Genomic DNA, 23,028 nt, shown 5'->3' with positions numbered 1-23,028 from the left:
TCCCCACCCTCTGCCTCAACTGTCCTTCATTTGAGGGGGAGTTGTAAAGGAAAAATTGCTCCCCCCTTCATTCGAGGTGTAGTTGTCCAGCAGAAATTGCTCTCCCCCTTCCCTACCCCGATTTCCTATAGCCTACTCACGGTCAGGGGCAGACAAGTGTGCATGCCTGGGTGCCCCTGCGCCCCTCCCGGCCCCTGGACTGATTTTGTCTCCTCATGCCTGGAGTAAGAAGGCAGAGACTTCCGTCTGCCCCGACCCCCCCTTTCCTCCTCTGCTCTGGGGGTTGTCAGGAATTCAATTCCAGTCAGGAGCTGGTGGTCTGCTGCTGCTGCTCCCTAATAGGGAGCCCAGGATTCCCTGTCTGCCTTCCTGTCTTTCCTCTCCCGGTTTTCCATAAAGGGGCAAACCCCAGACAACCCCAAGCTGAGCTCAGCTGCAGCACCTCCTCCACACAGCCCCAGCATCCTGCCCTCATGAACCTGGGACCCTGCACTGCTCATGGCCCTCCTCCAAGTAGAAGATGCACTGCGGCCCCCTCCCCTCACCAAGCTCTGTGATGGGAGTTGAGATAAGTGACTGGGAGGGAGGACTCCCCCCTCCTCTGGTCCTGACATCACAGCATCCCCTCCCCCATTTCTTCTCCCTCCTCCCTCTGCTCTGGGTGGAGACTAGCTCTAGACCCACTGTGAGGAGGAGGAAGAGGGGAGGAAGATAAGGGGAGGGGGAGGAGGAAGATGAGGAGGGAGAGGAAGAGGGGGAGGAGGAGGGAGAAGAGGAGGGGGAGGAGGGGGGAAAATAGGGGAGGAGGAGGGGGAGGAGGGAGTTCCCTTTCCCCGTGAGTCTAGAGGTGTGTGGGGGTTGTGAGCAACTGGAGATCTGCCTGCGCCTAACTTTTCACCCACAGCCTACTCCCACTCCCCACCGAAGTGATCTCTGAAGTTCCTGCACTCTCTTGTGTGAGTGTGTATAGGGTAAGTACCCCTTTCCCTACTCCTGCCACTCCGGCTGCCCCTTCTCCCCCTCTACATCCCCCTTTTATATTCTCTTCTGTCCCCTCTTCAAACTTCTCCTGAACTTTCCCCGACACACACACCAAATTGATTGGTCTTAATGCTGAGGGGAATGTGTGTGGGAATGGCTGGGGGGTTGTGGGAGTATTAATACCTTTGTTTCTGCTTGTGTTCTGATATTCTAGAAGCAGAAAGTAAAATAGAAATGGAAAGAATCCACCCATCACCTCCTGAATGAAATCCCAAAAGGAAAACTTCCAGGAATATTATAACCAAATTCCAGAGTTCCCAGGTCTGTTTTTCCCAGATGAATTATTTTTTCTATTTCTATAAAATTAGTCTTTGGTAGTGTGTTTTGGCACAGAATAAGTAAGTTACTTAGGGAGAATTGTTGTTTTTGTTGGCTCAGCATACTGATGAGCAATTACTATTTCTCATGTTTTTTAGATCTTTCTTTGTGTGAAGAGTGTTTTGTCATGGTTTTCATGTAGTCCATGGGTTGGTCTTGGCAGGGAGACTCCCAGGTGTTTTTTTTATATTGTTTGCAGTTATTTTAAATGGAACTTCTCTTTCCATCTCTCCTTGCTGGGCCTTGTTGGTTGTATATTGGAATGCTGATGATTTCTATTTTGTATACTGCCATTTTGCTAACGTTGTTAATTGTTTCTACTTTTTTTTTTTTTGGCGGGGCAATGGGGGTTAAGTGACTTGCCCAGGGTCACACAGCTAGTAAGTGTCAAGTGTCTGAGGCCAGATTTAAACTCAGGTCCTCCTGAATCCAGGGCTGGTGCTCTATCCACTGCGCCACCTAGCTGCCCCTCCACTACTTTTTATTTGATTATCTGGGGTACTCTAAGTATACTGTACATCATCTGCAAAGAGCTGTAATTTTATCTCCTCATTGCCTATGTTTATTCATCCAATTTCTTTTTCTTGTCTTCTGCCTCTACTTAGGATTTCTTGTACAATACGGAATAATTGTGGTGATAATGGACTTTTTTGTTTCACTCCTGATCTTATTCCGAAGGCTTCATGTTTATTCTCATTACAAATAATGCTTGCTCTGGGTTTTAAAAAGATATTACGGGCAGCTAGGTGGCACAGTGGATAGAGCATCGGCCCTGGAGTCAGGAGTACCTGAGTTCAAATCCGGCCTCAGACACTTAACACATACTAGCTGTGTGACCCTGGGCAAGTCACTTAACCCCAGTTGCCTCACTAAAAAAAAAAAAAAAAGATATTACGTGTCATTTTGAGAAAGGTTCTGTAGATTCCCGTGCTTTAAAGTGTTTATAATAGGAATGGTGGTTGTATTTTGTCAAAAGCTTTTTTTCTGCATCTATTGATATAATCAAACAATTTCTGTTGGTTTTGTTTTCAATATGTCAGGGGAGAAATAGGTGGTGGCACTCCTTAAGTATTCCTCTATAAAGAAGTATACTCCTGGGGGCAGCTAGGTGGCGCAGTGGATAAAGCACTGGCCCTGGAGTCAGGAGGACCTAAGTTCAAATATGGCCTCAGACACTAGACACTTACTAGCTGTGGGACCCTGGGCAAGTCACTTAACCCTCATTGCCCAGCAAAAAAAAAAAAAAAAAATTACACTCTTGCACATGGTCCAATTAGAATAAAATGGTCTTTTATTTGGGGGTTAGAGAATGTGAACAAGAGAGAATTTGAAGAATTTGTCCCAAGGGAAGGAAATGGCTTAGAAACATTCTCCTCCCAGAGCCAAAGAAAGGCAAAAGATTTTGTAGAGGATAGATGGGGTGACTACCCGACAATGGAAAATTTCTTTTGGGGGTGGGGAGAGGCTTGAATGAGGGGTGGTGGTCCTGACTTCTGGAATTATCTCTGTCCCTGGCTCCCCTTATCTCCCCTTACTTCCTAGGTGTGTCCGTCCTTTAGTTTAGTTTCTCAAGGAGAAAACTTCTGAGTCCCCCCAGACCCATATGAGATATGTTTAGTTATGCTGATAGTTCTCCTTACTGCATTCTTAGTATAAATCCCACTGGGGAAGCGTGTATGATTGTTGTCCTATTTTGCTGTCATCTCCTTGCCAGGATTTCAGTTCAAATGTTTCATTGGTATTCATTAAGGAAATTGGCCTACAATTTTCTTTCTCCATGTTTTTCCTATAAAAGGACTTTGGTGGGACTCCTTATTTACCTATTTTTTTCCAATAGTTTGTATATTATTAGGATGGATTGTTCCTTAAATGTTCTGTAGAATTCACTTACAAATTATAAACTTATAAATCTACCTGATCCTTGAGGTTTTGTCTAAGAGAACTCCTTTATGCCTTATTCAATTTCTTTTTTGAAAGATGGGATTATGTAAGTATTCTATTCCCCCTTCTGTTAACATGCACAATTTATATTTTTCTAAATTCATACATTTTACTTTGATTTTCAGTTTACCTGGTGTAGGATTGTGCAGAATATCTCCTAATAATTGCTTTAATGTCATCTTCACTGGATGCGCATTCACCCTATTTATTTTTGAGACTGGGAATTTGATTTTCTTCTTTCTTTTTTCAATCAAATAACCACTGGTTTATCTATTATACTGTGTTTTTTTTTCATAAGACTAACTCCTAGTTTTGTTAGTTTAATTTTTTAATTCTCAATTTTATTCATCTCACCTGTGATCTCCACAGTCCTGTCTCCTAGAATTGTCCTAAAATTGTCTTTATGGAGCCTGCAGCAAATAGGTTATCATCCCAGTCATTTTATTGAGATACAGAAGACAGCAATTCTGTGTCATGATCTGAAGGACATTAAACAGAAAAGAATCAATAGCACAATAATGGTAATAAAAATTAAAAAGACTTCTATAGTGCTTCATGGTTTGAAAAACACTTTTTAAACATCTCATGTGAACCTTATAACCACCATGTAATTTACTTTCCATAGGTATCATTAGCACTCCCATTTCACAGATATGAAAATTGAGGTTTACAGTTTCAGTGGTTTGCCTAGGGCCACACAATTAGTAAACCAGCACTTCCATCTAGGTCTTGTGCCTCTAATTCCCGTTGTCTCTCCACTATGCCAGTTCCCTGGTGTCAGGCAGCTGGTTTTGGAGAGAATAAAAGCCCCAATCTGAAGTAGTTTTAGAAAGAAATTGATGAAGTCACTTGGTAGATGAGGGTGTGGCTCCCTCTTGTCCAGGTTCTGGAAGGTTTATATTATGTAGGATTTAGACCAGGGTACCTCCACATGAACAAAGGGAGCAGATGTTCCTGTGTGCTTAGGTGTCCCCTGTCCCTGCCTGATCTTTGTCTCCTCAGGCCCGGAGAAAGGAGGCTGAGACCCGCCCCTCCCCCAGACCACCCCTTCCTCCTCTGCTCTGCTCTGGGAGGAATCCAAGTCCCATTGTAGGACTGGTGCTTCCCTTTTGTGGAGCCCAGGACTCCCCTCCCTTCATCCCCCTTCCCACTCCTTGGCCTCCCTCTCCCAGTTTCGACCCTCAATTACTCCAAGGTGAGCTTAGGAGCTGCCCCCACCCCCAGCCCCAGTAGCCTGCCCTCAGGCACCTGGGACCCTGGTCAGCCCTGGGCCCAGCTGCAGGTAGAAGATGTACTGGGGCCCCCTCTCCTGGCCAGGCTGGGTGATAGGGGCTGAGAGAAAGGACTGGGGGGTTGGGCTCCCCACTGCTCGGGGCCAGATGTCTGAAAGCCCCTTCTCCTCCCTCCTCCCTCCTCCCTTCTATTCTTGGAGGAGACTAGCCCTGCCCTACAGTGAGGTCACAGCGCCCACCCCCTCCTACCCTCTATTTCTGTAAGTTCTCTTCGTCTCTGGAGGAGGAAGAGATCACCCCATCTCCCTGTTCCTTTGACTGTGGAGGTGGGGAGTGATCAGCTTAAGATCTGCCTATCCCTCACCCTCTCCCATTCCCCTCCCCCTTGACACCCCGTCCTCCAGACTGAGTGATCCTGCGGGTCCTGCTCCTTCCCCTGCCCCTCCCATTCTTCTCTTTATTTTCTCCTTGGTTTCCCCCCCGAAACTTTTCATGAAGCCCCTTACATTGGCTTCTTTTAGGGTCCGAGGGATACTTGGAAGAGTGTGTGTGTGTGTGTGTGTGTGTGTAAGGTCAGGGGAATATTAATCCCTTTGTTTATGCCTTTGTTGAGTATGTAGGTAGGATTGTGTGTGTGTGTGTGTGTGTGTGTGTGTGTGTGTGTGTGTGTGTGTGTTCAGGGGTGAACGTATGTGTCTCTGCTCCTCCAGGACTGCTCCTGCCTGGGGCTCCCAGCCTACCCAGACCTCTGACTGGAGGACTGGGGCTTGGGGGGTCATGAGCTGGGCTGGGGTGTGGTAAAGGCCAGCAGGGAGAAGAAGACTTTGGGAACAGTCCCCCCATCCCTTCCTCGGGTAGACGTTTCTATCCTTTTTTCCTCCCTTCCTCCCATCCTTGGCTTGGCCTTGGGGCTGGGGAGAGAGGAGACACTCTAGCAACTTTTCCCCTCCCCTTCTCCATATCATCTTTTTCATTTTGTGTTCTTTAATTTAATGAAATATTTGCTTTCTCTTCTGGTTTCAACCAGCACCTGGTGAATGGGGCTTTTCCATGGACCTTGTTGTGCAACAGAAAGTGGGGACTGTCCCTGACCATGTGGATCTCCATGATTTACAGCCTGAAAGAAGAGAGTTGTTTTCATGTGCACTGCTCTCTTTAAGAGGGATTGATTCAGAACATTTTGTCATAGGGCCTTTGGTAGGTTGCATTTCTTCCTTTGAAAACTTCCTGTTCATATCCTTTGACCTATTGGAGAATGGCTCTTAATGTTGCAAACTGGAATCAGTTCCATCTAGGTCTTGCATATTCAACAGTCCTTAGGGAGCTTTACTGCAAAGATGTTTTCCCTCACTTCACTGTGACCCTTCTCATTTTAACTGCATTGACTCTCTTTGTGCAAAAACATTTCCACTTTATAGAAGCAGAATTCTCCATTTTAATAAATGATACTCTCTCTTGTTTGTTCTATCAAGACCTCTCCCCCTTTCCGTAGATGTAAAGAGTAATTTCCTCCTTGTTCCTCTAATTTGCTATCGAGCCCACTTTCACATCTGATTCATGTATCCATTTGTAGATTAATTTGATAGGTGGTGTCAGCTGTTGATGTCCTATCAACTTTCTGGCAAACCGCATTTCCATTATAGAATCTTTTTGTTTTTGTTTTTGTTTTTGTGGGGCAATGAGGGTGAAGTGACTTTCCCAGGGTCACACAGCTAGTAAGTGTCAAGTGTCTGAGGCCAGGTTTAAACTCAGGTCCTCTTGACTCCAGGGCCAATGCTTTATACACTGCGCCACCTAGCTGCCCCCATTATTCCATCTTTTAAAAAATTATCAAATAGTGTTTCCTCCCTTCTCCCCCCTTCAGATTTATTAAACACTATTGTTTTATTTGTTCTCTCATATACTTTGCATACCTAATCTTTTTCATTAATGAACCTCCTAATTTTTAACAAGTATCAGTTGATTCCTGGGCAGCTATTTGTTCTGCTAGGCCCCTAGTCAGGAAGACTCATCGTTTGGAGTTCAAATCTATCCTCAGAGTGATTCTCAGCAAGTCATTTAACCCTGTTTGCCTCAGTTCCTCATCTCTCAAATGAGCTGCAGAAGGACATGGCAAGCTACTCTAGTATCTTTGCCAAGAAAACAAACCCCAAAGGGGGTCAGGAAAAGTCAGACAGGACTAAACCAAAATGATTGGTTTCATAATGACTGATTTATTGGATAGTTTGAGATCTGCCACTGATAATCACTAACCCAAACCCCTTTTCTTTCCCCCTTCCCCCTCCATTGTTACTCTCGAGATTATTGACCTTTTTACAGAAAAATTTTGTTGATGTTTTCTGTTTCTGACACCACCAGGGGATCCCATGCATCTCTCCCTCTCCCCATGCTCAAGAGCCATGCTCTGTAACAAATTGTATTTTTTGTTTTAGGGAGGAAAAGAAAAGTGAGCAGAACTGATTGATGCATTCAGGAAATGGTGTGCAACCTGTAAGCCCTGTGGACCTCTTGCCTCCTGGATGGGGTAGGGTGATGCTGTCCTCTCACCATTTGGGTATCCAGACTATATTTGTGCCATAAAAGGAATTTGATAGGACTCCTCCTTATCCTGTCGTTTCCGATAGTTTATATAGTGTTAGGGTGAAATGTTTTTAGAATATCTAGTAGGATTCCCTTTCTAATCCATCTAGTCCTGGGGATTGTTTTTCTGAGGGAACTCAGTAATGCCATGTGCAATTTCTTCTTTTAATGTAGGGCTATGTAAGTGTTCTATTTCCTTTCCAGTTTACATGGGCATTTTATATTTTTGTAAGTATTCATCTGTTTCATGGACATTGTCTCTTTTGCTGGCATATGATAGGACACGATAACTCCTAATAATTTCTTTGATTTTTATCTTCGTTGTTTAAGTATTCACCCGTTGCTTCTTGAGACTGGTAATTTGGTTTTCTTTCTTTTTATTCATCAAATTAACCAATGGTTTATCTATTTTATTAGTATTTAGATAAAACCAACACCTACTTTTATTTATTCATCCTATTTTTACAAAAATGCTTAATCTCACCTTTCATTTATGCATTTCTGCTATTTTGACATTTCATTGGAAATGATTTCATTTGTTCTTTTTATAGTTTTGTAATCTGTTCTTTCTCTCTTTTACTGATGTAAGTATTTAGAAATAGAAATTTTCCCAAAGTACTGCTTTGGCAGCATCTCACAGATTTTGGAATGCTGTCTCATTGTTGTAATTCTCTTAATGAAATTATTGATTGTTTCTATAATTTGTTCTTTGAGTCATTCATTCTTTAGGATTAGATTATTTACTTTCCATTAATTTGTAATCTCTCTTTCCATGTCCCTTTTTAATGTACTTTTTATTGCAACGTGATACACAAAGGATGAATTTAATATTTCCACTTTTCTGCGTTTGACTGTGAGGTTTATATAACCTAATGCATGGTAACCTTTTGTGTAGGTGCCATGTACCACTAAGGAAAAGGCATATTCTTTTGTATCCCAATTCATTTTTCTCCAGAGGTCTATCATATCAAACTTTTGTAAAATTCTCAACATCTTCTTTAGTCCTTTCTTGTTTATTTTGTGATTAGATTTATCTGGTTCTGAGAGGGGAAACCTGATGTCCCCTAATAATCTAATTTTACTGTCAGTTTTCGCCTGTAAATCATTTGACTCCTCCTTTAGAAATATGGATGTTAAATTATTTGGTACAAGTATATTTAGTACAGATAATACTTTGAAGCATATATTACTTCCTTGTCTATGATACCTTTTAGGAAGATGTACCTTTCTTCTTTGTTTCTTTTAATTATATCTTTCTTTACTTTTGCTTTTTTAGAGATCATGATTGCTACCCCTGATTTTTAATTTTTTACTTCACTGAAGCATAAAGTATTTTCCTATAATCTTTTACCTTTGCTCTATGTGTATCTCTACTTCAAATATGTTTCTTGTAAAGAACATATTGTGGGTGAATTCATCCCATTGACAGTTACACTTATGATTACTGTGTATTTCCCTCTATCCTGTTTTTCTCATTTCTACTTTCCTCTGTCTCTCCTTTACCCTGTCCCTCCTCACCAGTGTTTTGTTTCTGCCTACCTGTCCCTCAATCTGCCTTCCTTTCTATCAGCCTCCAACGTTTACTTGTTACCCACTCCTCCTATTTCCCTAGAGGGTAAGAGAAATGTCTATACCCAATGAATGTATATATTACCGGCTCCTTGAGTCAAATCCATTGAGAGTAAGGATTATGCATTACTCACCTCATCCCCTCCCCATGCCCCTACTTCATTCCCATCATTGTAATAAGTCTTTTGCATGTAGACATTTTTGCATTGCTCTCCTCTTCTGAGTTTGTGTTTTGATCTTCCCTGTCAGGACAGTAGCATTCTATGTTCATGGCTTTTTTTCCTTTTTCAATTTTCCAGCCTATGTCTTGACTTTTAAAGTTCACCTCTACTCTTGTGGTACAGGGGCCACGGTCCTAAGTTTCTTCAATTGAGGATCAAGAGCCTTGGGGACTTGTGCTTGCTTGTAGTGACTGGATCTCCAAGCCTCCCAGGCCTGGGACTGGCCTGCTGATTCATGAGTCCTACCTTGGAACATGAGGTATTTCAGGAAACCATTCCACTCCTACACCACACATGAACGTTTGTTGAATGAATGAATTTCATATATGTGAATGAAGGTAACATTTGATTAAAGTAAACATGGAAATTAGCTCAGGGGTGTGTGTGTGTGTGTGTGTGTGTGTGTGTGTGTGTGTATACACATGCTGGAATCAGGGAATTTGGGAACTAAAGCTTCATGGGTCACAAGGGCCCCGAAAAAGGATATTCTTGACTCATGGGTTGAACTGTAGCTCTGTCTCCAGTGCTTAGAGCCCAGAAGAACTGAGTTCAAATCCTGCCTCTGATACTTACTAGTTGCATGACCCTGGGCAAGTCCCTTAACCTCTCCCCACCATTTTGATGCCTGGCTGGGCTAATTAAAAGCGATGATGAGGGGATCTTCCTGAGACACTCTTCTCTCCATTCCAGAGGGAACAAACTTATAAGGACACAGATCATCTGAGGGATGGCATTCATTATGATATTCTATAATGGAAAGGTATTTGATTTTAAAGGAAGAAGCAGACCACACCAGCATGGATTATATATTTCAATTTGTTGGAGTTACTGGGGATAATTATGTTGTATAAGGGAATTAACTCATGAGACCAACCCTGTGGTAACAAGACAGAGTGATGGATCCCTGCACCCTCAGTGGGCCAGGTCAGGTATTATATAGAAACAGAACAAAGAAGGCCAAAAGCCAGGGATGACCAGGGGTCAAGTGCAAAGTTTCCCATGGGACAGCTGAAGCTTCCCTTACTGTTTACATTAAAGGTAGTTTACATTCTCTGTGGGATTATAGGTCCTCCTCCCAGACACTTGAGCCCACCCAACATAAAGTTACTTGGGGAGTTCCTAACAGAGGTAGGGCAACTCAGGTTTTTCCTCAGGATGGGTGATGTACTTAGAAAGGGCTTAGTACTTACAGAAGCTCAGTGTATTGAGAATGAGCCCTTTTCCTACCCTTCCCTGGCCTCAAGGCAACCTCCTGAACAGTGGCTTGGCAACAGTCCTCTGGGATCTCTGAATCCTTCCATCTAGGGCTCTTAGGGTTAGAATGCCAGGCTTGGAATTAGGAAGATCTGAGTTCAAATCCAGCCTGTGGCACTTATTAGCTGTGTGACCTTTGACAAGGGCAAGTCAGAGTGTTAGAGGTCCAGCACTCTTTCATTTTTCTGCCTCCTCAGTAAGATTGACAACCATTTCAACTTGTCTGTGATCTTACAGAGTTGTCTGGGGCAGTAAGAGGTTAGGTGACTTGACTGTGGTCATGCTGTTAGCATGAGTCTGAAACAGGGCTCAGTCTCTGAGCCTTCCTGACTTCAGCTGGCCCTCTCTCCTTAGGCCTCAGAGGATCCCCCTCTTTCATCCAGACACAGTTCAAGCATCACCTATTCCATGAAGCCTTTCTTGATGCCAACTTCTAGTGGCCTCACTCCCAGACTGCCTTGTACTTTGCCTTCATTTGTATTTATTCTCTATACCCTTTAGTGTATTTTCTGTCTCCTTAGAAGGTAACCTTCTAGTGCTTAGGGACTGTGCCCTACTGAGTGTTTGCTTCTCCAGGGCCTAGCACAGTGCCTGTGAAGCAGTAGGTACTGAAGGAATGCTTGTTGATTGCTTAATTGGCCCCCCTGTCTTTCCATATGCCTGGCATGTAGGAGGAGCTTAATCTATAGGCATCCAATGAATAAATGAATGAGTTGGAGATCTAAGAGTAGTTATTAATGATTATAATTATATATATATATTAGTTTTATCTCTCATTTATGGTTTTGTTGTTTATTTTGTTTATCATATTTGATATAAGTATCCACTTCTAGTTTAATTTGCTATGTGGTATGAGGTATTGATCTCCTGTCAAATTTCTCCCAAACTGCTTTCCACTTATGCCCTCTGTTTTGTTTTTATCCACTATAGAGAGTTCATGCTTTGCAGAAGTGGACCCTTGGGAAACCTCTGAGTAGAGTGACTTTGAAGTCATTTGAAGTTGCCCGTGGATTTGGCTACAAGGGAGGGAGGGAGGCAGGAAGGGGGCCAGGTGCATGAGAAGGAAGGGGGACAGGAGATAGTTCCAGGCCACACATAGGGGTCTGGGGACAGAGAAGGAAGAACAAGAGGAAGATCAGGTGTGTGACAGGGCCAGCCATTTGATGGCCCGGCCAGAACTGAGAGGAAGCGTACACGGGGGACAGACACTTGGAGATGGGATCTGGTCTCACACAGGAGAGGACAGGTGACACGGGGACCAAAGAAAGACACACGGTACCCAAGCTCGGGTGGACAGAAGACAGATACGTGGATGCCAGACACCTGGATAAATGGGCAGAGCAGCCAACAGTCTGGCCTCATGGCACTGGAGGTCTCAAACCAAGCCCTGATGCTGAAGCTGCAGTGGTGGAAGGAGTCACTCTGCACGTCCAAAGTCCCTTTCTTTCCTCCCTCCTGCATCTCCATTAATCCCCTTTAGATCCTTGACCTCATTTAAAAACTGCTCTTTGATGTTTTCTGCTTCTTTCATCTTGGGATCCCATGTATCCCTCCCTCTCCCTCTCCTCCTCCCTGAGAGCCATGCCATGTGACAAAAGAATGGTGTTTTTTGTTTTAGGAGGGAAACAAAGTCAACACAAGAGTGGGAGACAATCTTTCTGGGAACAGTCCAGTTACTAGAGGCTAACTCTCTGCGGAAGCACATCTAATCTCAGAACATTGAACAAACAAAATGCTGATGGGTGGTGGCACATGCTCTGAACACTCAGAGGAAAAGACACTCGTGGCAGAAGACACACTTTCTGGGAACATTCTGGTGTAAGAGAGAAACTGGGAAGCCTTTGTGGGCAAAGAAATCAGCCCGTAGGAGAAACATAGGTGGGGTCTACAGTTCACCCAGTGTGGCCTGAGACCCCACCTTTGTTTCTCTGAAGAAAGGTTGGTTTCTTTGCTCAGGAAGGCTTCCCAGTCTCTCTCTTACACCACTTACTACAGGCTTGCTTTCTATGAAAAAACATCCAGCCTCAGAACACTCAGAGGAAAAGATACTTGTGGCAGGAGACACTCTCTGGGAACAGTCCAGTTACTACAGGCTCACTCTCTGTGGAAGCACATCTAGCCTCAGAATACTCAGTGGAAGAAATGCTTATAGGTGGAGACACACTCTCTGAGAACAATCTACTTACTACACGTTCCCCCTCTGTGGCAACACATCGAGGGAAAACAGAGGCCATAGAAGCATTCCTGATGAAAAGACATGAGGTGAGTAGAAAATGTGACTTTCAAATACAAGAGTCAAAAGAAGCATTAAAAGGGAAAAATGACTGAGAAAACGTAAGCAACTCAAAAAGGTTAAACTGTACACTTGTCCAAAAAGGAAGATGATACACATATCTGCTAAGAATTCTATCATTATTGGAGCAGGTAGAAGGACTCTGTCTAGAAGAGAGTTTGAGCATAAGCCAGTTAGCTGGGGATGATGTCAAATAAATGGATAGGCAAGAAATATGGATGCCCTGGGAGAAGATGGAGGTCAGAGAAAGGATGGGGGAAATGATCTCACATAAAATAGGTGTGCAAGGTAGAGCTTTTACTGCGGAGTGCAAAATGGTGGTGATGAGGGGGCCAGTGCTTGAACACCACATCTAAATTGGTACAAAAAGGGAAATATATATACATATATATGTATGAATTTATATATAAATTTATAAATGAGTATATATTTATATATTAATTACTTAATTGGGCATAAACATTTCTTTTCTTTTTTTTTTGTTTTTTTTTGGCCAGGCAATGAGGGTTAAGTGACTTGCCCAGGGTCACACAGCTAGTAAGTGTCAAGTTTCTAAGGCCAGGTTTGAACTCAGGTCCTCCTGAATCCAGGGCCGGTGCTTTATCCACTGCACCACCTAGCTGCCCCTGGCATAAACATTTCTTATCCTATAGATAAACAGAAGGGAAAAAGAGAAAGAAAAATTGGGGATAAAAGGGTGGGCACCTAAAAGAAGGCAGTGGTCATATGGAAAACCAACATTAGAGGAGGGACAGGATAAAAAGAAAGAGAAGAAAATAGGATGCAGGGAAATGCATAGTTAGTCATCAAATCTGTGTGAATGGGATGGACTCACTCATAACCTGGAAGCGGGTAGCAACATGGATTATGAACTCGAATACAACAATATGTTTTGTTTTACAAGGAACACACTTGAACCAGAGAGAAACACAGAGTTAACCTAGGGGGCTGGAGCAGAAACTTTGATACCACTCAGCTCAAGGAAAAAAATGCAGGGATAGCAATGGTGATCTCAGCAAAGCAAAAGCAAAAATACCCCCACCCACCCACCATTAAAAGGGGTAAGCAGGGAAATGAAATCTTGTTCCAAGGAACCATAGATAATGGAATAATTTCAATAGTGAATAGATATGTGGGAAATGGCATAGAATTCACATTCTTAAAGGAAAAGTTAAATGAATTACAGGAGGAAATAGACAGAAAAACTCTAGTAGTGGGGGACTTCAACTTTTCCCTGTGAGAACTAGATGAATCTATCCATAAAGTAAATCAGAAAGAAGTCAGGAAGATGAAGAGAATCTTAGAAAACTCAGATATGAGAGACTTCTGGAGAAAACCTGAATGGGAATAGAAAAGAGGACAGGCAGATGTTACTTTCTGTAAATTTACATTATGCAAATTGAACTTTGTACAAGGAATTTGGAGAGAACTCTGCATTTCAAAAACAACCCTATGTAAACTATACCAGACAATGCTGGGGTCTCTTTGTGCTCCCGCCCCTTGGCTTGGCACTCTGTGGCCTCTTGTACCAATGGACTCCACCAGGTAAAACAAACCTTAAAGAAATCCTCCAGGTGAAAGCAGGAGAGCAGACCTGCAGAGAGACAGCCACCACCACTGCTGGATCAGGGCTTGGCTTGAGACCTCCAGTGCTGAGAGAGGAGGCCTTGGCTTGAGGCCACCCACCCACCCAAGCGTTTGGTCTCTGTGTTTTGGTGCTTTGTCCTTCCGAGTGGGGTCACTGTGTGTCTGTCCCTGGTCCCTGGGTTTCTCCTGTCCTCTCCTGAATGTTTCCAAGGCTGGCTCCCATGTGTCTCCCTGCTGGCCTGTTCTTCATTTCAGTTCCAGCCAGGCCTTCATGTGGCTGGCTCTGGTAGCCACGTGGTCGTGCTCCTGCTCTTGCTTCTCTGTCCCCAGCTCAATGTGCTCTTGAACCCTGGGCTGGCCTCTCCTCCACAGGGGCGCCTTCCCTTCTTGTCTCCCTTCTGCCATTTTCGACATGCACATGTATACTCACGTCATTTAGAGGGTCTGCGGAATGGTCCACTTATTTTTATTGCTTTCAAATGTCTTTAGCATTTTATTTTCTTCCAAATATCGGCCAAAAAAAAAGTTAACATTCGTTTTTAAATTTTTCAGTCCCGAATTCTCTCCCTCCCTCTTCCTTAAAAAGGTGAGTAATTTAATATGGATTATGCTAGTGCAGTCATGTGAAATGTTCCCATATTAGCTATTTTGCAGAATTCACACTGGACAGCTGATTGTAGAGGTTGTCTCTACTGTCTGCTCTCTGTGTGAGCTTGGGGCAGTTATTAAGCTAATGTATCTGGCCCTGGGTTTCTTCATTTGTAAAATGAGAGGGTTGGACTGTATTATTTCTAAGAGCCTTTCTGCTTCTAACATCGTCCACCCACTCCACACCCCCGTTAGTGTTGTCAATCCTCTGAGTTCCTGTTATTTTGTGGTGATTTCTAGCAGAGAGTTCTGTCCCAACTCATTTTTATAATCAAAGAAAGGGATTTCATTTGAGGGTCTGTTCTTCCCTTGTCTTTTGTTGGTACTGGACACACTGGTCACTATAACTGATATGTTATGTCACTTTGAGGTTTATGAAATATTTAAGCTTGCTTCATTTCATTTGATCCACACACTAATCTTACAATTTCCCTCCTTTTTAGAGGAGAAAAAACAAGGGATCAAAAGGGGAACTCAAACCCAGTTCTTTCCTGACTTGAGATCCCATGCACTTTACACATTATCCCCTTAATTCATGTGAATATAAAGAGCATGTAAAGAAAAACATAACCAGGTGGCACAGTGGATAGAGCACCGGCCCTGGAGTCAGGAGGACCTGAGTTCAAATCTGGCCTCAGACACTTAACTCTTACTAGCTGTGTGACCCTGGGCAAGTCACTTAACCCCAATTGCCTCACAAAAAAAGAAAAAAGATAAAAACATAACCTATGATAGGCTGGCATAATGTTTGCAAAGGGGCCAAGTATATTCTTCCCAGCAGAATGGACATTTTTCCATGAAAACGAGTGCAAATTAACACTGATTGAAAACCACTGGGATTTGGCACAGTTCTTTCTGCCGAGAAGAGGATTGACAGTCACTCTCTAAATGGACTCTGTTTGAAGTGGACAGACTCTTCATAGGTTTCCTCTCGGGATTTCCCCCAAGACTTAGAGTTTCCCACAGAACAACCCATGCCCCAGTTTTCACTGTGGCTCTGAGTTTTGAAAAAGGGAGGCAACAAGCCAATGTATCAGTTTTTCTTAGCATCCCCAGATGAATGAGCCTCCTGTTTGCCTTAAAGAAGGCCAGCCATTTTATGTTCAGATTTCTTAGTAAATTAGTCTGAGGACATGGAAAGACACACTGGTTGAAAACTTGATAGCCTTTATAATGACCACAACAGATGATGGCTTTAGTACCTTCTCTGAATATCCAACTGTTTATAGTGGTTTAGAGCCATGCATGTTTTAGCTTTTCAACCTAGAAGGAAAAAATGGGCTGCTTAGAATTGAACTATTGCAAAGCGTTTCTACATATTAATGACTTTCATTAGCGTGGCCGTGGAAAAACGCATTTCTCAACCACAATTCCTTAAGAAGAAAAAGTATGGAAGCAGCTCACATCACAGGACAAATATGCCCAGTCTCAGTTAAACAAACAGTGGAACACTTTGGCAGAAAAGCGCCTTCCTTTCAGCAAAAGAAAATGGTATAGCTGTATGACTGATCAGTTGAACCTGATTTTAACAGGAGCCAAAGGAACCCTTCAAACGAGCACTCTGAAAAGGACATTTTTTCATGCAGGTCCCTGTGGCATGACATGATATTGTAATAGTTGCACTGAACTCGTATGCTTCCAAGAGGGCCAGAATTACAGGCAGGGCCGCGACAGAACATCAGGTCCACTCTGGGCGAGGTTTTTAAGCAATCTATAAACTGTAAATCACTATATAAAATCGTATAATACTTAGGGATTTGAGTTGGGGTGGGGGCACATGGGGAAAAGTTGCAGAGTCAAAATTTAGAGCTGCCTTAATGTGAGATGGGCTCCCTGAAGTGATGCTTTGACCCTCCTTGCTGTTCTTCAATCCGAGGCTACATGACCACATCTCAGGTAGGTTATAGTGGGAATTCCTTTTAGGGGGTGGGTTGAACATGATGGCTTCTCATGTCCCTCCCAGTTCTCCCACTGCGTCATTCTTTGGTAAAGAGAGTTCTAGAACTGCCTCTGACACTTAGCACCTGTGAGCCCAAGGACAATTATCTTCCCTCTCTGAGCCAGTTTCCCCATCTTCCCTGGATGGTTGTCTCAAAAAGTTAATGCTGGAAACAGTAAAGTCCACAGACCTTCTGCTACCCATATGCCCAGCACAGGTGAAGTGTTGTTGCCACAGGGCGTTGTTGACACCACTCTCCCGTGCCCACTCCTCATGTGGATATTTGGGTTCTCTCAGAGCTGCTAAGGGATCAGTGACATGGCCAGGAGACCACTCCTTATGGCATCATGCAGATGAGTCAGGCTGTTGTCCAACCCACTTGCCCTGCTCTCCCTCACACTATCCTCTGTCAGCCTTTCCCAGTCGTCTTCCTATCTGACGGACTAGTTTTCCCTTGGCCCATGGCACTTTCTTGTAAAACTGACCTTTGCCACCATAAATTCTCAGTTCTTTCTGAAGATATCATCTGCTGCTTTGATGTTTTTACTGTCTTGTCCTGCAGACATCATTATTCTCAGCTTCAGTAGTTTTCCATCACTATATTTTTCTCTAGGCTCCATCAGAGGAAGAGACAGTTCATAGAAGAAGAATAATTCTGATTGTTTACATGTGCATCTGTTTGTGTGTGTAATTTTGAGTTTTTCCCTCTGCACAGGCTTTGATGCAAAGTGGGGTAAGGTTGTTATCCAAGGGATGGCTTGAGAGCTCTCCTGAGGAGACAGGGGCTCCCTGGCTCAGACCTTGGCAACCCCACTCCCTAGCTCCAAAAACTTTCTCAAGAAGAGATCAGCCAATACAAGACAAGGGCTTCCAGAGACTCTCTGCCTCAGTCTGTCCAGGTAAGAAGGCCAATGCTCCAGAGCTGTTTTTTCCATGAAGACTTCCTGAGGTGTCATAGATTGATAGATAGAGGGAGTGAGTGAGCATTTCATAGGTGCTTACTAGGTGCCAAGCACTGTGCTAAGCAGAGGCATGAGGTTTATCCCACAGGAGGGGGTGGGCAAGGCAGCAATCAAGGAGAGAGAATAGAAGAATATGAGAGAGAATCCAGGTAGGTATGAGGTGAATCACTGCTTGGGACATGAGAAGCCATCACAGCCAACCTCATTTTTCACATACTTGGAAAAAGAGGCTCAGAGCAGTCCAATGACTTTCCCAGGGACACATAGTTAGCAAGTATGTGAGGAAGGGTTACACTCAAGTAGTCCTGACTCCATTCTGAGTGATGTATCCACTGCAAAGCTGGGCTACCACTTCATTCTCCGTCACCTTCCATATGCTATCAGTTATTAAATCCTAGCATTTCAGCCCCTTATTTCTGGAGTGTGTGTCCCCTTGTCACCCCTAGTACCACCATTATTATTTCAAGATGTTCTCTCTAGCATCCCTTCTATCACTTATCTTCAATCTCTCTCCATGGGTTGCTTCCCACATGCTTACAAACATGTCTGTGTCTCCCTATCCTCTTGACCTACTCCTCTCCACTGGCTCTCATCCTCTCTTCCCTTTTGTTGCTAAACTCTCCTGGTTCTCCTTCTACTTCTCTGACCGCTCCTTCGTAGTCTCCTTTGCTGGATTTCCATCCAGGACACATCAGCTCACTGTGGGTGTCCCGCATAACTCCATCGTATAGTCGCCTCTTCTCCCTCCGTACTTGGTGATCTCAGTTCCCCTCTGTGCGGTTGTCTTCTCTATATCATGATTCTCCCCTCTAGTTATTCTGTCCTAACCTCTCTGCTGACCTCCAGGCTCACATCTCCACCTTCCTATTGCACATCTTGAACTGGCTGTCCCATAGAAACTTCCAACTGAACATGTCCTCACGTGAACTCATCTTCTTCCCCCCCCCATAAGTCTCCCCTCTCCCGAATTCCCTGATTATTGTTGAGGGCACCACCATCCTCCCAATCACTCAGACACACACCACTTGGATGATATCCTTGACTCTACACATTTTCTTTCTTTCTTTCTTTCCTTCTTTCTTTCTTTTTTTTTTCAGGGAGACAATTGGGATTAAGTGACTTGCCCAAAGTCACACAGCCAGTAAGTGTCAAGTGTCTGAGGCCAGATTTGAACTCAGGTCCTCCTGACTCTAGGGCCACTGCTCTATTCACTGTACCACCTAGCTGCCCCTCCACACTCTTTCTTATCCCCCCATACATAATCTGTTGCCAGAGTCTCTTGATTCTGCCTTTGTCACATCTCTTGCCTATACCTCTTCTCCTCTGTCTCTGTCATTACCTGGGTGCTATCCCCCATCACATTAGGCATGGACTACTAAATTGACCTTCCCAGGGGTCTCCTGGCCAGGCCCTCCCCACTTCACCCAGCTGTCAAGATGTATTCCTAAAACACAGGTGGTACCCAAGCTCACTCCTCCTGTCATTAAACTCCAGTCATTCCCTTTCACCTATAGGATCTCGTTTTTCTAGCTTCAAAGTGCCTTGTTGCCAGTCTCTCCTCCACCTTTCCAGTTTTTGTGCTTTCTTCCATTGCCCTTCTTATACTTTTTTGATCCAGGGGCTCTAGCCTCCTTGCTGTCCTTCACACAAGGTGCTCTGACTCTGGGCACTTTCACTGGCTGTCCAAGTCACTGCCCAGCCTGCACTCCATATTCTTCTTCAGACTCAGTGGGTTAGGCTCTAGTGATCTGCACATCAAATAGGATATTCGTTTGTGACCTTGGCATTCAGATTCATCCCGAAGTCACCATGTGGAATGTACTCTTCCCATGTCTCTGCTTCTCAAAATCTACCTTCAAGGCTCTCAGTTCAGGTGACATCTTCAGGAAAGCCTTCCCTGGACCTCCTTACATGTCTATGTTCTCTAATGCCTCAGTGTTCCTTTCATTTATTGATCTGGATATTACGTGCATGATCCTCTTGGTGAAATGCAATGGAACTACCTTGAGGGCAGGAATCCTATCTGCAGCACCTGGAACAATGGCCCAAGGAAACCTTATGTTCATTGGCATCAATTGACTTGAGGCTTGATTTGTACCTGACAAATTACTGTCTTCAGTAGAGGTCAGTGCAGAGATAGTTAGTAATGCAGTGCTTGGTTTTTACCAAATGTGCAATAAATACGTGCTTGATTCTAAGTTACTTCTCATTTGTGATTTCTTACCAGGGACCCATTTTGGCAAAGTGTCCAGACCCGCCAATCTTCATTCCCGTCTTGCTTCTGGTTTCCAGACCTCCACACCATGCTTCAGCTACAGGCTCACCCTGAAAAATCCCGCAGCACCTTGAACTCACCCTGGCCAACCTGCAATCTACTCCTTGCACCTGAATTGCTTACACCAAAAGTGGTAGCATTAGCAGGTTGGTTATTAGTATGTTCATGGTCACTGGGGTAATTCTGTACCCTGCTACTTTCTGGAGCAGTTCTGGGCAGGAGAAGAATTGTATTAGGATTGGGTGCCCCTGCTATGGAAGAATACCCATAGTCTTCTTCGCTGGACACATCACACCTGGTGGTCAAAGCTGATCAGAAAGTCTTGCTACCACCAGTGGACAGTCTCCTTTGCAAATGCTTTGCTGAGAGATGCACGTATCTGCTCTCTCCACATGCTCATTAAAAAGTCCACCTTGCTCTCCTTTGGAGAATAGGTGGTTGCTAATAGTTCCCAGGCAAGACTGACCCCCTCCATTCTCTGGGGCTATTTTGTAAAGAGGAAAGGTGCCTAGTTTATCAATAACTGGGTATGGGTCAGTTTTCCATGGGCCACCTAACTTGGAAGTCCTTTGAATACCAAGGTTTCTCAACAGAACTCTATCTCCTGGTTAAAAGCTTTGACACTCTACTCCAGCAACATCTGACTTTTGTATTGGTCGCAGCTCTTCTGAGATGAAGCCTTGGCTTGCTGGTATGTGCCTTTCACTTTCCTCACCTCTGAAATGTACCCAGTGTTATTAGTGACCTCATATGCTTGATCTAAGCTATAACAAGTCAATTAGTAGGCCTGCTTCTCCCGCAAACTTGAACAGTCACGGTCTAATGCCTGCAAATTCATTCATACCGGAATTATATGCATGTGCTAGAAATGACACATGTTGACTTGACTGGATGTTTTCTTTATGTCTCACACTTCCCAGTGTTCATCATGGTTGTTTGAATTAGGGGTTGCAGGAGGCTGAGGACAAATAGAAGACAATTCAACATGGAATTTCCGATGTGGAGCATCCATCTCCTCCCCAAACAACGCTCAGTCTTCTCCAGAGCTTTCTTGAGGAAAAGAGTTGGGCGCTCTCTCTCTCTCTCTCTCTCTCTCTCTCTCTCTCTCTCTCTCTCTCTCTCTCTCTCTCTCTCTCACACACACACACACACACACACACACACACACACACACACACACACACACAGACTTGCTGTGGTGCAAGCCTGGTATCTGGCCAAATTGGAAAGAAAATAAACCCACAGCTAGCAAATTAAGGGGGAGCAAGAAAAACAAAGTGTGTGGGAGGGACAGACTCCTGGGACACAGGGGCCTTATAGTCAAGACACCACTGCTTCTGGAATAACAACAGCCAGGCAAGGGAGTAGTCATGTTTACGGCAGGGAAATCCAAGGTCACCTGGGGAGGGGGAAAGATCATTCTCTTGTAGCTTCTTGTTTTAGCTGATGCTTCTCCTTATTGCTGAGACTGCCAGCCCCAAGGTGTGGCAGAGGAGACCCAATGAGGAGGCTGTTCCCATGGATGAGGTGAGAGTGTGGAGAGCCATACTCTTCTGTGAGTAGAGAGAAAGGGATACATGGGATGAATATTCAACAAGGAGAAATGGCAAGATTTAGCAGTTGGGTGAGGGAAATGGATCTGTCGAGGATCACTCTGAGGTTATGAATTGAGTGCTTGGAAGAATACAGCTAGCAGTCAGTTTCCAAAGGATGAAATCCAAACTATCAATAGCCATATGAAAAAATGCAGCCAAAATTAGAATGAAAGCAGGAAATGGGAAATGTTTGAACAGCAAGCTTCTCATATAAAGAATTTATTTCTCATATATATATATATATATGAAACTGAACTAAATTTATAAAAACAAGAGCTTTTCCCCCAATTGTTAAATCATCAAAGGACATGAACAGGCAGTTTTCAGAGAATGTAATCAAAGCTACAATAGTCATATGAAAATATGCTCTAAATCACGAGTCATTAGAGAAACACAAATTAAAACAACTCAGAGATGCAAGCTAATACTTATCAGTTTGGCTAATATGAGAGAAAAGAAGAAATGACAAATGTTGGGAGGGATGTGGGAAAATTTAGACTCTAATGCACTCTTTGTAGAGCTGTAAACTGTTTCCACCATTCTGGAGAGCAATTTGAAACTATGCCTAAAGGACTAGAAAAGCATGCATGATGTTTGACCTGGCAGTACCACTACTAGGTCTGTATCCCAAGAGATAAAAAACAAAATCGAAAAGGACACCTATATACATAGTTATAGAGCTCTTGTAGTAGTGGAAAAGAATTAGGAATTGAGGAGATGCCCCTAAGTTGGAGAACAGCTGAACAAGTTGTGGTATATGATTGCAATGGAATGCTATTGTGCTATAAGAAATGATGAGCAGGATGCTTTCAGGAAAACCTGCAAGGATTTACATGAACTGATACAAAGTGAAATGAGCAGAACCAGGATAACACTATAGACAGTAATAGCAATGTTGTACAATGCTCAACTGTGAATGACTTTGCTATTCTCTGCAATACAATGATCCAATACAACTCCAAAGAACTTATGGCTGAAAAATGCTATCTGTCTCCAGAGAAAGCACTAGTGGAGTTAGAATGGAGATCAAAGCATACCTTAAAACTTTCTGTATTTTTCCGTGTGTGTGTGTGTGTGTGTGTGTGTGTGTGTGTGTGTGTGTGTTTTCTTTTGCAGCATGACTAATATGGAAATACCTTTTGCATAATTGAATGTGTATAACCTTTATCAAACTGCTTGCCTTTTCAGTGAAAAAGGATGGGAAGAAAAGGGAGAGTTTTCAACTCAAAATTTTAAAAAAGTGAATGTTAGAAATTTTTTATCTACAAATGTGCAAAATAAAATATATTAAAATTAATCATAAAATGTTGAAAATTTAAGTGTGAATTATGTAATAGAATAAATAAAACTATGTTAAAGCCAAAAACAAATGTGAGCTCTTTTAGGACAGGGACAGACTTTGTTTTCTTTGTCCTTGCTTTATATCCCAGGCACATAGCAAGTGCTTGAAAAATGTTTAAGTGACAGACCAAAAAGGAAATGACAAATGTTGTAAGAGCTCCAAGAAATCAGGCACATTAGTGCACTAGTGATCAAGCTATCAATTGGTATAGCCATTCTGGAAAGCAAGTTG

The 23,028-nt window shown here is 43.4% G+C and overlaps 1 long non-coding RNA gene across 3 annotated transcripts; it reads left to right on the top strand.

Moving 5' to 3' along the window:
* The first annotated feature begins 1,239 nt into the window (after window positions 1-1,239).
* Window positions 1,240-22,271, top strand: LOC122734048. Of its 3 annotated transcripts, none has more exons than XR_006353987.1 (7): window positions 1,240-1,302; window positions 5,560-5,729; window positions 6,965-7,056; window positions 9,026-9,161; window positions 11,775-12,418; window positions 17,339-17,522; window positions 19,813-22,271. It is a non-coding gene; the product is annotated as an uncharacterized LOC122734048 (long non-coding RNA). The 3 variants fall into 3 exon arrangements; XR_006353985.1 differs by having other exon boundaries at window positions 8,981-9,161; XR_006353986.1 differs by lacking the exon at window positions 1,240-1,302 and adding an exon at window positions 4,815-4,858 and having other exon boundaries at window positions 8,981-9,161.
* Window positions 22,272-23,028: the final 757 nt, after the last annotated feature.

Source organism: Dromiciops gliroides, chromosome X (genome assembly GCF_019393635.1).
Source record: "Dromiciops gliroides isolate mDroGli1 chromosome X, mDroGli1.pri, whole genome shotgun sequence".
NCBI lineage: Eukaryota > Metazoa > Chordata > Mammalia > Microbiotheria > Microbiotheriidae > Dromiciops > Dromiciops gliroides.
Note: the sequence above shows the minus strand (reverse complement) of the source record. Positions and strands in the feature narration are given on the sequence as shown.